Genomic DNA, 12790 nt, shown 5'->3' with positions numbered 1-12790 from the left:
TGATGGGTTCTAAGCAGGAGGCAACTATGACCATATTTTGATATTAGAGACCTAACTGCTGAAATGTGTAGCATGGATCAGAGCCAGCGAAAGTAGAGATGGAGAGATTCCTTAGGAACTATGAAAGCCCGAATTAGGACAGTGTAGCTGGGGAAAAGTGGGTGGGTTCTAGAGAAAGTGTGGTTCAACTGACTCGCATTGTCTCTCTGGCAACTTTTACCCACAAGCATTCGACTTCCTATATATTTATATTCATCAAATCACGCTTTGGTTATGGGATTAAAAATGGACACAAGATTTTGTTGATCTCGGTGCTGACTGCATGAGTGTGTTCACTCTGAATATCAGGGAGCTGAACACTTGAGGGTACTTTTCTCTAAGTATATGGTATTTCACTAAAAGAGTTTAAAACAATTGACCCAGGAAATGTTATCCAAGTCTTAAGTTTATAGTGCCTTATAACTTTTGGAACCCTCATCTGGCAAAATTCAAGGATCCCTTCGGAAACATGTTTGCTGTTGCCTTTTTGGATTATTGGATCCACACAGCCTATTGGAAGCATAGGATCTTGTTCTGCACTGGTGCTTTCCCGTTCCACACGCTGGATGCAGCCCCACCGCCCTGGCATGCCCCCTGAGTTGTTATTTCAGTTATTCATGAAAGGAGATGGTGAAGGACAGCTGGGTGCTTTTCGCTTCTCTCTCAGAAGTCAGGACAAGCAGCTGAATGTTCAGCTAGCGTCAGGCCAGAGCGAGCACGGATTTTATCAGTGACCTCGTAGGTCACCCCCACCCCTGCCCACACCCCCTTGTTCACTGAGTATTCGGGCCTGCTGCCTTGTAGAGTTATTGTCCCAGTTCCCAACCAGTTCCTGAAAATTTTTGAGCATCCCTGCCTCTTAGTTGTACTACCCTGCTTTTTCATTTAGCATCCAAACAAATACTTTGTGAGACCATACACAGCAAGGTAACTCAAACCTTCAAGTGCCTGTGTTTTCCCCCTCTGGCTAGGTTTAAGCCCCTTAGTAATGTGTTTGGCTCTCTCTTTCACTGAAGCATCTCTCTTTGCCTCCTCCTCAATTTGTGACTTGCCCTGGGGTTCTGGTCTTGGTCCATTTCTCATTTTTCACCCTCAGTACTCCTCCTGGCTGATCTCACCCATTGCAGTAGTTCTAACTCCCTCCCCTACAACGAAGAGCTGCCTGTGGGCATCTCAAGCTCAGCTTATCTCCAGTGGAATCAGTTATCTTCTCCATCTACCTCGTTTTGCCTTTTTTTTTTTTGGTTTCCGTCTCAGTTAGCAGTCTCATCATTTGCCAAATTGTCCATGTTAGAAACATCAGAATTATGTCACCTCTTGTTTTCTCCACTCCACCCATTCAGTTGTCCATATGATGATTCTAGCACTAAAATATCCTTTGACCCCTATCCTCTCTCTAGAGAGCGATGGCCTGGGCGACGTGGAACAGTGAAAAGAGCTAGGCCTGACTCCCATCTCAGCCACTTACCACATTTGTCAGCTCCGGCCTTTCTTCATCCCCCAGGCCCCCAATGTCCTCATTTGTGTGCTGTGGATGGTAATATCGATTTACTGGATTTCTCTGATTGAGTGATTTACTCTTATGTGGAACATCTCAAAGAAGCCCAACAAATAGGTAGTGGTCCACAAACAGATGGACCTACCACGCAGGCCACATCATGTCTTACCTGTGCAGTGGCTTTCCCACTGTCTCCCAGACTTGAGACTTTCTCTATTCTCGGTTCATGCTCCATACTGAAACCAGAGTTATCTTTCTAGAGCCAGAGCTGCCTTAAAATCTTCTGTGGCTTCCTATCACCAGTCTTGAGTAGGGTGTACAATGTCCTTCTCCCTCAGCTCCAGGTTACTTCTTGCCTCATCTCTTTGGCCTCTAGGAACTTTCCTTTGAAGACCATGACTTAGTCACGTTCTTAGAACATTTATCATATACACCATAACAATATTAATACAGTCACGTCACTTAACGACAGGGGTACGTTCTGAGAAATGCGTCATTAGGCGATTTCGTCGTTGTGCGAACATCATAGCGTGTACTTACACAAACCTAGATGGTATAGCCTCCTACACACCTAGGCTCTATGGTACTAATCTTATGAGACCACCATCATATATGAGGTCCATTGTTGACTGATATATCATTATGCAGCGTATGACTGTATATATAATAGAAATAGATACGTCAAAATAGTTTTTAATGTCTAGCCCTGCAACATAAAACAAAATCAAATTAATGCACTTTTAAAAGTGAGGATACATCTCATTAGGAACTGACTTAAGGAAATGTGCGTGGTGTTTAATAGCTCTTACTATTTGTTGTTTTGTTTTTAATAGAGGGCAGAGGATGGAACTAATAAGAGAATAACTAGCTGTAGATCTCTGGGGATCCCATTGAGGTGAGAGGGAGTGACTTAACAACATACATGAAGAGTTAAATACATAAAGTAGATCTACTCCTGAAAATGAATAAAGCAAAACATTCATCCAAAAAATTAGACTGGCTTCTGATTTTTGTTCCTTGCCCTGAAGGACACTTGCTTTTTCCCAGACATCACAAACATCACCCTCCAACTCCCATGGCCCCTAATTCTGAAAGTTTTGTCTACTCACCTCATCTTCAGTGCCTAGTCCTACCTGCCTGCCATTATCAACTCTCAAACTTCAGCATCTGTGGAAAGTAATGAGGGAAATATATCATTTATCGTTTTATTTTCCATGCAGCCATGTAAATGGTGTTTTAAAGTTCAACGAAATTATTCAAACAACAAGCTTATCATTCCATCTCAATGAAACTATAAAGTCCTTAAAGTTAGGAACAGGGCCTTCCTAATCTTTTGTCTCTCTCAGGTTCTAGCCTAATGACTGCTCATAGTTGAGCGTGATAAGTATTTCACAAACTGTGTTATATAGCTGTAAGCCACTGAGGTCAGGTCACTTAGCAGGAAGAATGCTTCACAGAGAAATCCGGCCATTGAACAAATGTTCATTAAGTATCTGCCATATGCCACACTTTGTTCTAAAGTGGTGATAAAATGGTATAAGTTCCTGCTTTCACGCAATTCAAGTTCAGAAACAGGAACCAGATAACAAACAAGTAAATAAACAGATATTTTCATTTCAGAGAGCGATATATAAAAAGATGTAACATTTAAAGCACCTGTGTATTCCATAAGAGCTGTGACTATGTTGTGATAGTTTCAAAACCATCTTTCCTAGCCCATCTGGGTTTCTCTTTCATCTCTGTCATATAATCATGGAAAGCCCCATCTTGGTCTCACCTTCCTGTGAGGAAGGCTAGTCTGCTCCACCCATGGCCTATTACAGTTGTGCTGTTTACTTCTTAGGATTCCCTAGGATCGAAGCCACTAAGAAAGAGGGATCCCCAAGTGCATCAAACTCTACGTGTTCATTGAGGACCCATGGATTATAGTCAAGTCACAGAATCTCTCTGTCACGCCAGTCTGAGCAGGCAGAAAGGCGGCTGCACGTGCATGTGTCTGTCTTAAAAACAGCAATAATACACTTGGCCCATTTTCCATGCAAATGTTAATGCCTAACTTACGTATATTCACCTGTGACCTTCTCAAGATTTCCCGAGAATGGGCTTTGGCAAAACTTTAGGCCAATAATGACCACTCAGTTGTGAATGTTATTTGCTAAGTCATAAGAGTTCACAAACCAAAGTTAGTTATTTTATCAACTAGGCTATTTATGGTAGTCTATTTTCATGGGAAATCATTGACTTTGTCTTCAACAGACCTTTCTCTGCCTACACACAAGTAGCTCTCTAAAGCGAATTCTTGGTGTCAGTTTTCACCGCCCTTTCCTTTATAACAAGCAGTCATTATTATTCTTTATAATAATACCTCTGAAATTTATCTAGTGCCTATTTTCAAGTGTCTTCCTAGAGCTCTAAGTACTATATGATGTATTACTTACATCTACTTATTGGTAAACATGACACTTTATAATTTTAAGGGTCTTTACAATTATTCTTGCTAATTGCTCATCCCCACGCCCCACTCATCCTAGTCAACACCTCCATTTTGAAAATGAGTAAATAATCTTGCTGTTTAGAGAAGGAATGTCCGTTTGGAACTTAGGGACTTTGGGTTTGTTAGTGGGATAGCTGCCTCCTGCTTCTCAAGTCTGACTTAGAGGTAATTTTTGAGTGCTCAGGGGAAACGAACTCACGTTACACAGATCCTCAGATTACCGTCACACCCTTTCTTTACTAATACTGCTGAGGTTTTTACTTTAAAGCAACTGTCAGTTTTATGTTTCAGGTAGTGATTTGTGGTACCTGTGTCCTTTCAGCTTGGAGGTTTTTTCCCCTCCAAGGAGAGAGGCAGCACAGGAGATATGGAGCACAGGATTGCTCCATATTCCATTCATTCTGGATCTTGTCTGTTGCACTGCTCTGGGCTTGCCCCTGTATGTAGGCTTCAGGGTTTTGCCTCCTTTTTGCCTATAGAGACCTTTATATACTAATATATATTTTAAATGTACAAGAAAAAGGTAAATGAGTTATTTATTTTCTGAGGCCGACAAAGCTGGTCAGAGGAACTTTGTGTCTTCTGCTCGATACCAGCTCTGGATGGAAATTCATCCACTTGCACACAAACTTATCAACTTTACTGAGTACTACACATTACACACTGCGTGTGCTAGAAATCCGTTTCTTGTAGACCTCAGTCATTGCTTCATATTTATTTCATGAATTCTCTATGTATTCTTTCCATCTTTTATAACAATGAGGTATGTTTCCTAATTAGATCTGGCAATTCTTAATATCCGCTATGGTCTGTTTGCCTCCCTCCAAAATTTGTATGTTGAAATCCAAATGCCTGATGGGATGATATTAGGAGGTGGGGTCTTTGGGAGGTGATTAGGTCATGAGGGTGGAGGTTCATGAATGGGATTAGTGCCTTATAAAAGAGACCCCACAGAGATCCCTCACCCCTTCCATCACATGAGCACATAGTAAGAAGGTGCCAGCTATGAACCAGGAAGAGGGTCCTCACCAGAACGAGACCATGCTGGTGCCTTGGTCTTGGACTTCCAGTGTCCAGAACTATGAGCAATAAATGTCTGTTGTTGATAAGCCACCCAGTCTGTGGTATTTTGTTATAGCAGCCCAAATGGACTAAGACAATATCAAAATGCGTAACTAAATAGATTTAATATCCTTGGTGCCTACACATTCCAAGATTGTTCTTTTAGGATGGGAATCTGAGAGGCAGGCTAGATTTTTGTAGTGTCCCATCCTTCATCAAAGAAGGAATCCGTACTGCCTGGCCCTACATCTGTAGCAAACTTCATATTATACACTTCCAATAAATGGTGTTTATTACTTTTGCAATGTAAATGTCAAAATGCAAAGACAAGTCATGGAAGTTAGAAAAAGTTGGAGTCATTAATGTCACATTTAAAAATTTAGCTTTTTATTCTAGAAATTACTTATAAAGAAATGAACATATAATTTACCTTTTAAAAAATGTTTAGGGAGCTTAAATCTAGAAAGGTCAAGGAATCTGGCTGATTCTCAGCTCACCCCATACTCCAACATTCCAGTACTTTTCTAGTGTTTTCCCTCACCAAGTTTGCATTATTAGCTAAACATTTAATTTATACAGTTAAAAAACAACTTTTTGGATATAGAAAGCATTGAGATTAACTTTTTGTTGTTGTTCTTTGCTAATTACTGCTATAATCCTTTTGAAAAACTTTCCCTTACAAACCAAATTTAGTAATAATCAGGATTGTTAAAAATTAACTCCTATTGTAGATGACCTAAAAAAAAAGAATTTGCCCCCCAAAGTGCTTAGTTTGTCTTAGTTTCAACTCCATCCTCATTTGAAATAAAATTTGAAAGAGACTGATAAATACTAGTAGTCAAAATGTAATCTTTTAATCAATTTTGCATTAATTTACTATTTATCCTCTAGTCACATAGATAACACGTCCTCTAAGGTTATTATTATTGAATTAGAAAAGTGTAAGTTTCGTTACACTAAACACTCCTTACAGCCACACCTAGCCTGGATATGGCTGTGGACCCTGGGCACAGCAAGAACGCTGGGTTGAACTTCTGTGCAGTGCAAAGAACTCAAGCCCGGGGGTGGTAGACCAAGTTCCCAAGCTTGTTCATCATTGCACCTCCTGTGGGCAAGTCGCTCAGTCTCTCTGCACTTGAACTTTTTCAGCTGAGAAGGTAACAGTGCCAGCTCTGCCAGCCCCAAAGTGTTGTTGTGGGGATTAAATGACCTGCTGAAACGTGAAAAGGTTTTGAAATTTAAAACACAAGAGCCTGTAAGGAATTCTCAGTGTTGTCAGCTATGCCAACTGAATGCCTGAATTAGAATGAAGTGCTTTTTTCCCACATATTTGTTAAGGAAACTACATGAAGAAACTTTGAAAATAAAATGGTCCTCTCCCCAAAGTTCCAATAGTTAAAAATAAATGCTTCCTTTATTTAACAAAGATTTATTAAGTACCAGCTAAGGGAAAGTTATTCTATTGGGTGGAACAAGAAGCACAAAGATGGGGCCAGTCCCATGGCCTAATGGTTAAGTTTGGCGTGCTCCACTTTGGCGGCCCGGGTTCAGTTCCTGAGCGTGGACCTACACCACTTGTCAGCAGCCATGCTGTGGTGGCAGCTCACATATAAAATAGAGGAAGACTGGCGCAGATGGTAGCTCAGGGCTAATCTTCTTTAAGCAAAAAGAAAAGAGGAAGATTGGCAACAAGTGTTAGCTCAGGGTGAATCTTCCTCAGCAAAAAAAAGGACAAAGATTAATCCAATGTGGATTTGGAGTCAAAGACTTACTCTACAACATGCAGAGGTTAGAAATAACACAGCTTCTTTCTGTTCAGTCGTCTTTATAACCCCAAGTTCAGCACACAAAACTGGCAGACGTAAGCCTCTCAATCTGTCACCTTAGCGGAGTTTGGACAAGTACCATACTCTTACCTCAATAGCTTTCTCATTATTTAGGTGCCTAGACTAAAAAGGAAGTGGAGAGAATATAAAATATTTAATGGTTTGATTCAATTCCAGTTCTTACTACTATGGATCCATAATTCATTTCACTATAGGAATAGCTTCATATAACGCAGCACTGACTTCCAATGCTAAGAATCTATTTATGGATAAGCCAATGCATTATTGTTATACGCTAGCATTGGCCTCATAGTTTCGCCTCCGTTAGAAATTGTATGGAAGTATTAAGAAAAGAGGGCTTTGCGTCTGAGCAGTATATTTTTTCCTTTCTCTAATACACAAAACCGTGGCCCAAGCCAGTCCACTCCTTCCACTTCTTATTAATATTGCACTGACAGAACACACCCAGTTTCATTCCAACCTTTTCAGGTGCCTTAAAGCAAATTAGCATTTGTCGCCCCCATTTAACTGCTCGGGCAAAAAGAGCCACAGAGTGGTTAAGTGACTTCTGCCTCAGCACTCACCACAAGTCACTAGGGAGACGGCCCAAACTCTCTCTCTCTCTCTCCAAGGTCTCTCTGGTTCCAAGCTCATTTACATGACGTTTATCTTCCTTCAAAAGAACATCTTAGATTTTGTATAATATCTTTCCCTGGTAATTCATTTTTGTATATTCATTCTATACCTTTCATATGCTATAAAGAAGGAAGGAAATGTAAAACTATGGTTGTATTAGGGACATGGCTCTCATTTCGTTATTGGACCTTTGTCAAGTTATCCATCATATCTTCTTATTGCCATCCAGAAATAGGGATGGTGACCACTGTCAGTCACCATTGCTTATCGTTCTCAGTTCAATGGGTAACAGACCAGAACATCCCCATCTCCCTAGCGGTGGGCCAAGATGAAGTTCAGAGGTCAGAGATCTAGCAAGATATTGGAGTGTATTCCAGGTCTTCACACAGGAGGGAAACAGAGCCTGCCATTATTTTTCCCCATTCCACTATTATTCCCACAAATGTTTTAACTCCAGGTTATCACTGAGGCGCGTGGTGGTGCTGATGGAGAACAGGTGATGTCCTTCCAGCCTGGGAGTGAGGAAACCAGTACTCAGTGATTCAGATCTGTTTCAGGCTGTGCTCTGTGTTGTTCCATCCAAGCTGAGAGCATTCTTGGCTCTCTGTCAGGACCCACCTCCTGGAGTGGCGTCCAAAAGTGCAAACTAAGGCAACTGACTGTTCTGTCCATAGCATCTCGTCTTTTCTGTGTGTGCTTAACCTGCTGTTTTACTTGGCTAATCCGTGCGGAATTCTTCTAATTCCAATAAACAGAAGTACAATGTGTATTTCCCTGGTTAACTGTATATGGTAGGCCCAGCGAGGATAATAAAGTAGGGAAGCAGATTTTTCTTATTTTGGAAAAGAGCATCTAACTAGTCTTTTGAGGATGATGCTCCAGAGTCAATTAGGCCCTCAATCTGACGGAACAATCTTTGCACCGCCCACCTCCTTTGGATGCCCCGCGTCAGGTGGATCATGCTCTGATCGCCCAAGAACTCTGGTGCGCACAGAGTTAAAAGAGTGCCAAGGCCCCCAGTGTCTGTCCTCTGCGTCCATGACCCAGGGTGGGGCTAAGGGTCTTGACCTTGTCACTCTTCCTGAGGACAAGATGAGAGGACTGGATGAATCCAGCTGTGAATTCAGTGTCCCAGAAAAGAGAAGAAAAATCCTTTTTAGCACACTGACCTGTCCAAATCTTAGTCTTCTGCGATGCGTGCTGAGTTGCTGGCAAAAAGAAAATGTGAAATTGGTTTTGCTCTGAAATGTATAAGAAAAAGGTAAATGAGTGACTTATTTCTCTTTCCAATTTTTTCAGGTGGTAATTAGGAGAACTCACACCAGCCAGGCTTGAATGAATGTGAACAAGACCCCTACAGGCGGCACAGTGTATTAATGCAAAAATATGCCGAGACAACACAACTTGTCAGAGAGGATTATTTCTACTTAGTGAATCTGCAGGAGCCCCTTGGCTCCACCATTCAGAATTTGACTAGAGAAGAGAGTGGGGCAAGAAGGAGAAAGGGAGAGAGGGAGAGGGAGAGCGAGAGAGAGAGCGTTAGTGAACAGCTACCCTGGCAGCGATGTTGGAGCGTACTTCTGAACTGGCTTTTGTTGAGACTATCAGCGTATCAGTGTAGAAAGCATGCGCTGTCCCAAATCCGCTGTTACTATGAGAAATGAGGAGCTGCTTTTAAGGTATGTTGTGTCCTTTGTTTTTAATGTCTGTTTTTCTAGTTTCTAGAGCTGGCTGGGGCAATAATCATGCTCTGAATCAAGTAGCTTCCTTACCTTAGAAGAAAAAAAAGACAAGGATCTAGAGAGAGAGGGAAACGAAATCGAGACCAAGAGATTGGGAGAAAGCAAGCGAGCCAGAGAAAGGAAAAAGACTGCTGTGTGCGAGTTATTTGTGCACTAGTTGCCTCTTGAAGGCATATCATGTATTTGCTCGCTGCTATTTGTGAGTGGCTAGCAGATCATTTGAAAGGCTCCGAATTTGGCTCTTGGTTTGTCTCTTCCTATGCAATGTCTAAGCCTCTTTCATTATTATGCACTCTGCACGGAATAATCACCGAAAAAGGAACTAAAGAGACTCCATATTAGACTTGCATCCCAAATACCGCTCTAATCTGGACATAGCCTACCTAAATAGTCCTTCTGGGTTACCAGGTTTGAGTCACTTTATCCTGTTTGCCAAAATGTGTACCTGTTTAAAGACCTCTGTTCATGCATGGCGTCCTGGGTCCCGGGGTCTTGAAAGCAAATATTTGTTTCCTGCATCTGTGTTAGGTTCTCTCGTATACCAGGAATGAGCCACCACTGACCTTTTGGGATGCAGAGAAAGAATTATGATAGAATTGGCATCCTGCTTTGAAAAATGTAGTCTTTTGTTTATTTGCTAGCAGACATTGTAGCACTGAATACATCTTTGGCTCTGACAATGGGACCCATTGAACAATGGAGCTGTCAAACTAGCTTAATGCATGTCTAGGGCTTTTTTTCTTTCTTTCTTTCTCAACACCCTTTTTATCTGCTATAATCTTGTTTGTATAGACCATACAGAATGAAGAGCTTTTAGAACTGCTTGTTTGTGGTTTTGTGCTTTTAAAAAATTTAATATCTACCGTTCAGAGGGCTGTTTGCATTTTGCAGCAATGTTGGGTGGATTAAGTTAGAGATTTATTGCTTACCTCTCTGTTAACTACAGAAAGAAACTTATTGATTGAGGCTGCTTGAAATACCATTATCATCCTGGCAAATATCTTGTTATCAGACATGCTTCTACAGTATTTAATGCTGGGGGATTTAAAATTTACCTATTGGGTGGACTTATGGAACATAGCATGAAAGAGAAGTTAAGAGGAATATTTCTAATGCTTGAGGAAATTATAATTTCTAGTCTCTACCTCCTCTTTTGGCATCCAGGTAGATAGTTTAGAAATTCAAGGACAAGTGAGAACTTTTGCCCTTATAATTTTGTTCACAAACTATTATTATATAGCCTATTAAGTTGTTAAGTTAAAGGTCTCTATGGAATATATTGATTTTTGATATATGGTTATGTGCTCATAAAATGCATTTCTATGCAGGGCAAATGTTTCTCACATCTTCAAAATCTTTCATTTTATACCATAAGCAGTGGTTTCCAGGGTGAAAATAGTAAGACTTCAAAAAGAGAAAATGGAAAAATCTGTTTCAAACTTTTCAAATATTGAAACCATTTTTATTCTTCTGCTAGACATCAAAGAGCTATCCTAGAATATTAAATGGTAATTGATTTGCATGAAAATCATCTTACTAAAGTTGGTTTCCATAAAGAATATATCTTATCCAACATTATGGTGTTTTGCTTAATTAGCTGTTTATGCCACAGCAATATATTGAAAAATATTAGTAAATTATAAAGAATGATTAAGGACCTAATTTTTAAAAACAGAAGGGAAATCATTTTAAAGGGCAAAATTTTTAAAAATATTTAGTTACAAATATTTCATTTTGGGTTATATGGTAGTTCAAATTAGTGATGTTACCGGTAAATGAGGAACAAAATGTATTCCTTATGAAAACACAGTTATGAAATATTAACTCTTTTTTAGTCTGGACTTGCATTTCAATATTTTAAACTTAAGTTGAAATGATATGAAATATTTAATTCTGAATTATTAAAATTAGTGTTACAAGCTAAAAAATTGCTTTCTCAAGTATAGATTTTCTATTTACAATATATTCAGAGCTTGGGTAGACCTAAAATGTATCTGCAATATAATAATATTTTTAAAGTTATCCATTGCAAATCGAGTGGATTTCAAATGCATCCTTATTATGTTCTTTTACTTCCAATGGGATCTGAACTGCTCATTCTATCAGGTATGCCAATAATTGCTTTTAGGATGAGCTCATAAAAGAGGACTGGGGAAGTTTTAGATCTGAAGCTGGCCCACTGTGACCAGCACACCTAGATTCTGCTTTCGTGGGAAATTTTTATTCCAAAACAAAGGTGGCAAAGCAATTTTTTGTGGTTTGGGAGAAAAGTCATTTCCTGTGCTCCCTGGCTGCTTCTCAGAAGCATGCTGAAATGAGTAACTTGGAAACCTCCATGTTGAATTTTTGACTAAATTATAATTATCTACCTGTGATCTATTCACTTGAATTCCCGGGTGATCATAGTTTGGTCCAAGAACAAGAGAAATTCCTTCTTACTTTGCTTCTCCTGTGGTTTGACCTATGACCAGCTTTCAGAATTCAGAGACCCCCATTCCAGTATCCAACATACAGATATCTTTTCCTTTAGCTTGAAGGAGAAGATGTAAGATTGCCCAAAGTTGGCAAACTTGTCTACATCTATTTCCACAACAGTAACAAGATATGTAATCTGTATCCTGCCATCAGCCTCTGTGTGCAATGATCCCCCTCAATAGTGACCTAAACAAATGTCAAAGTAAATTTTAATTCTAAGCCCAGACTTGCAGAAAAGGAATAGCAAAAGATTCAAACTGGGAAAATGGCTCCTTTCAACAGAGGAACGATTGGACCCTGAGTCTCTTCACACATGAGCTTCACGAATATTCACATGGATGTGTTCAGTAGACCACAGGCTGAGATCTGTAACCTCGATGCATTAATATTCCTTTATTTGTTAAAATGAAACCTCATAGTGTTTCTTTTTTAAAATATGAGTGTATACAATTGCAAAATATCCCTTTGGGGCTGAAAAAACAAACAGCATTGGATTAATATTCATATTTAGAACTTTATAGCAAGTGCAGATTCTGCATGTATACCTAGGAAGTCATTTAAAGAGTGAATCAATACTAATTATTGTAATCAGGGGGGTTAATTAGGTGAAAATGTGGCTGATGGAAAGTTCATTGCTCACAGCCCTGGAAACACCCAGGTTGATGAAAAGAAAGGAAAAATGCAAAAGGAAGAGTGTTATGTGGGCATGATCACTCCGTATTGAGGGGTCAGAATTTGCAGATGAAAAACATACCTGAATTTGGTATAATCGCGGTAGTGAGAAAATTAGAAATATCCAACTTAGTTTCTTGAACAGAGATTTCTGTAAGAGTCATGAACAGAATGCAGTGTGTTTATGGCATCTTCTGCAGCTCCATAGCATTTCTCTGCACCTTTTTGAACAGTAACAAGTACAGTCCATTCAGCTGCAATAATACCTTAGATCATCTTTATTAGCCTTCACTGAATTTCTTTCTACATTTTGGTAATTCCTGGGGGGTTTGTTGAGGGGGCAGAT

The sequence above is a fragment of the Ceratotherium simum genome, chromosome 32 (genome assembly GCF_057802395.1).
Source record: "Ceratotherium simum simum isolate JZ-2026a chromosome 32, ASM5780239v1, whole genome shotgun sequence".
NCBI lineage: Eukaryota > Metazoa > Chordata > Mammalia > Perissodactyla > Rhinocerotidae > Ceratotherium > Ceratotherium simum.
This window is presented reverse-complemented; position numbering follows the sequence as displayed.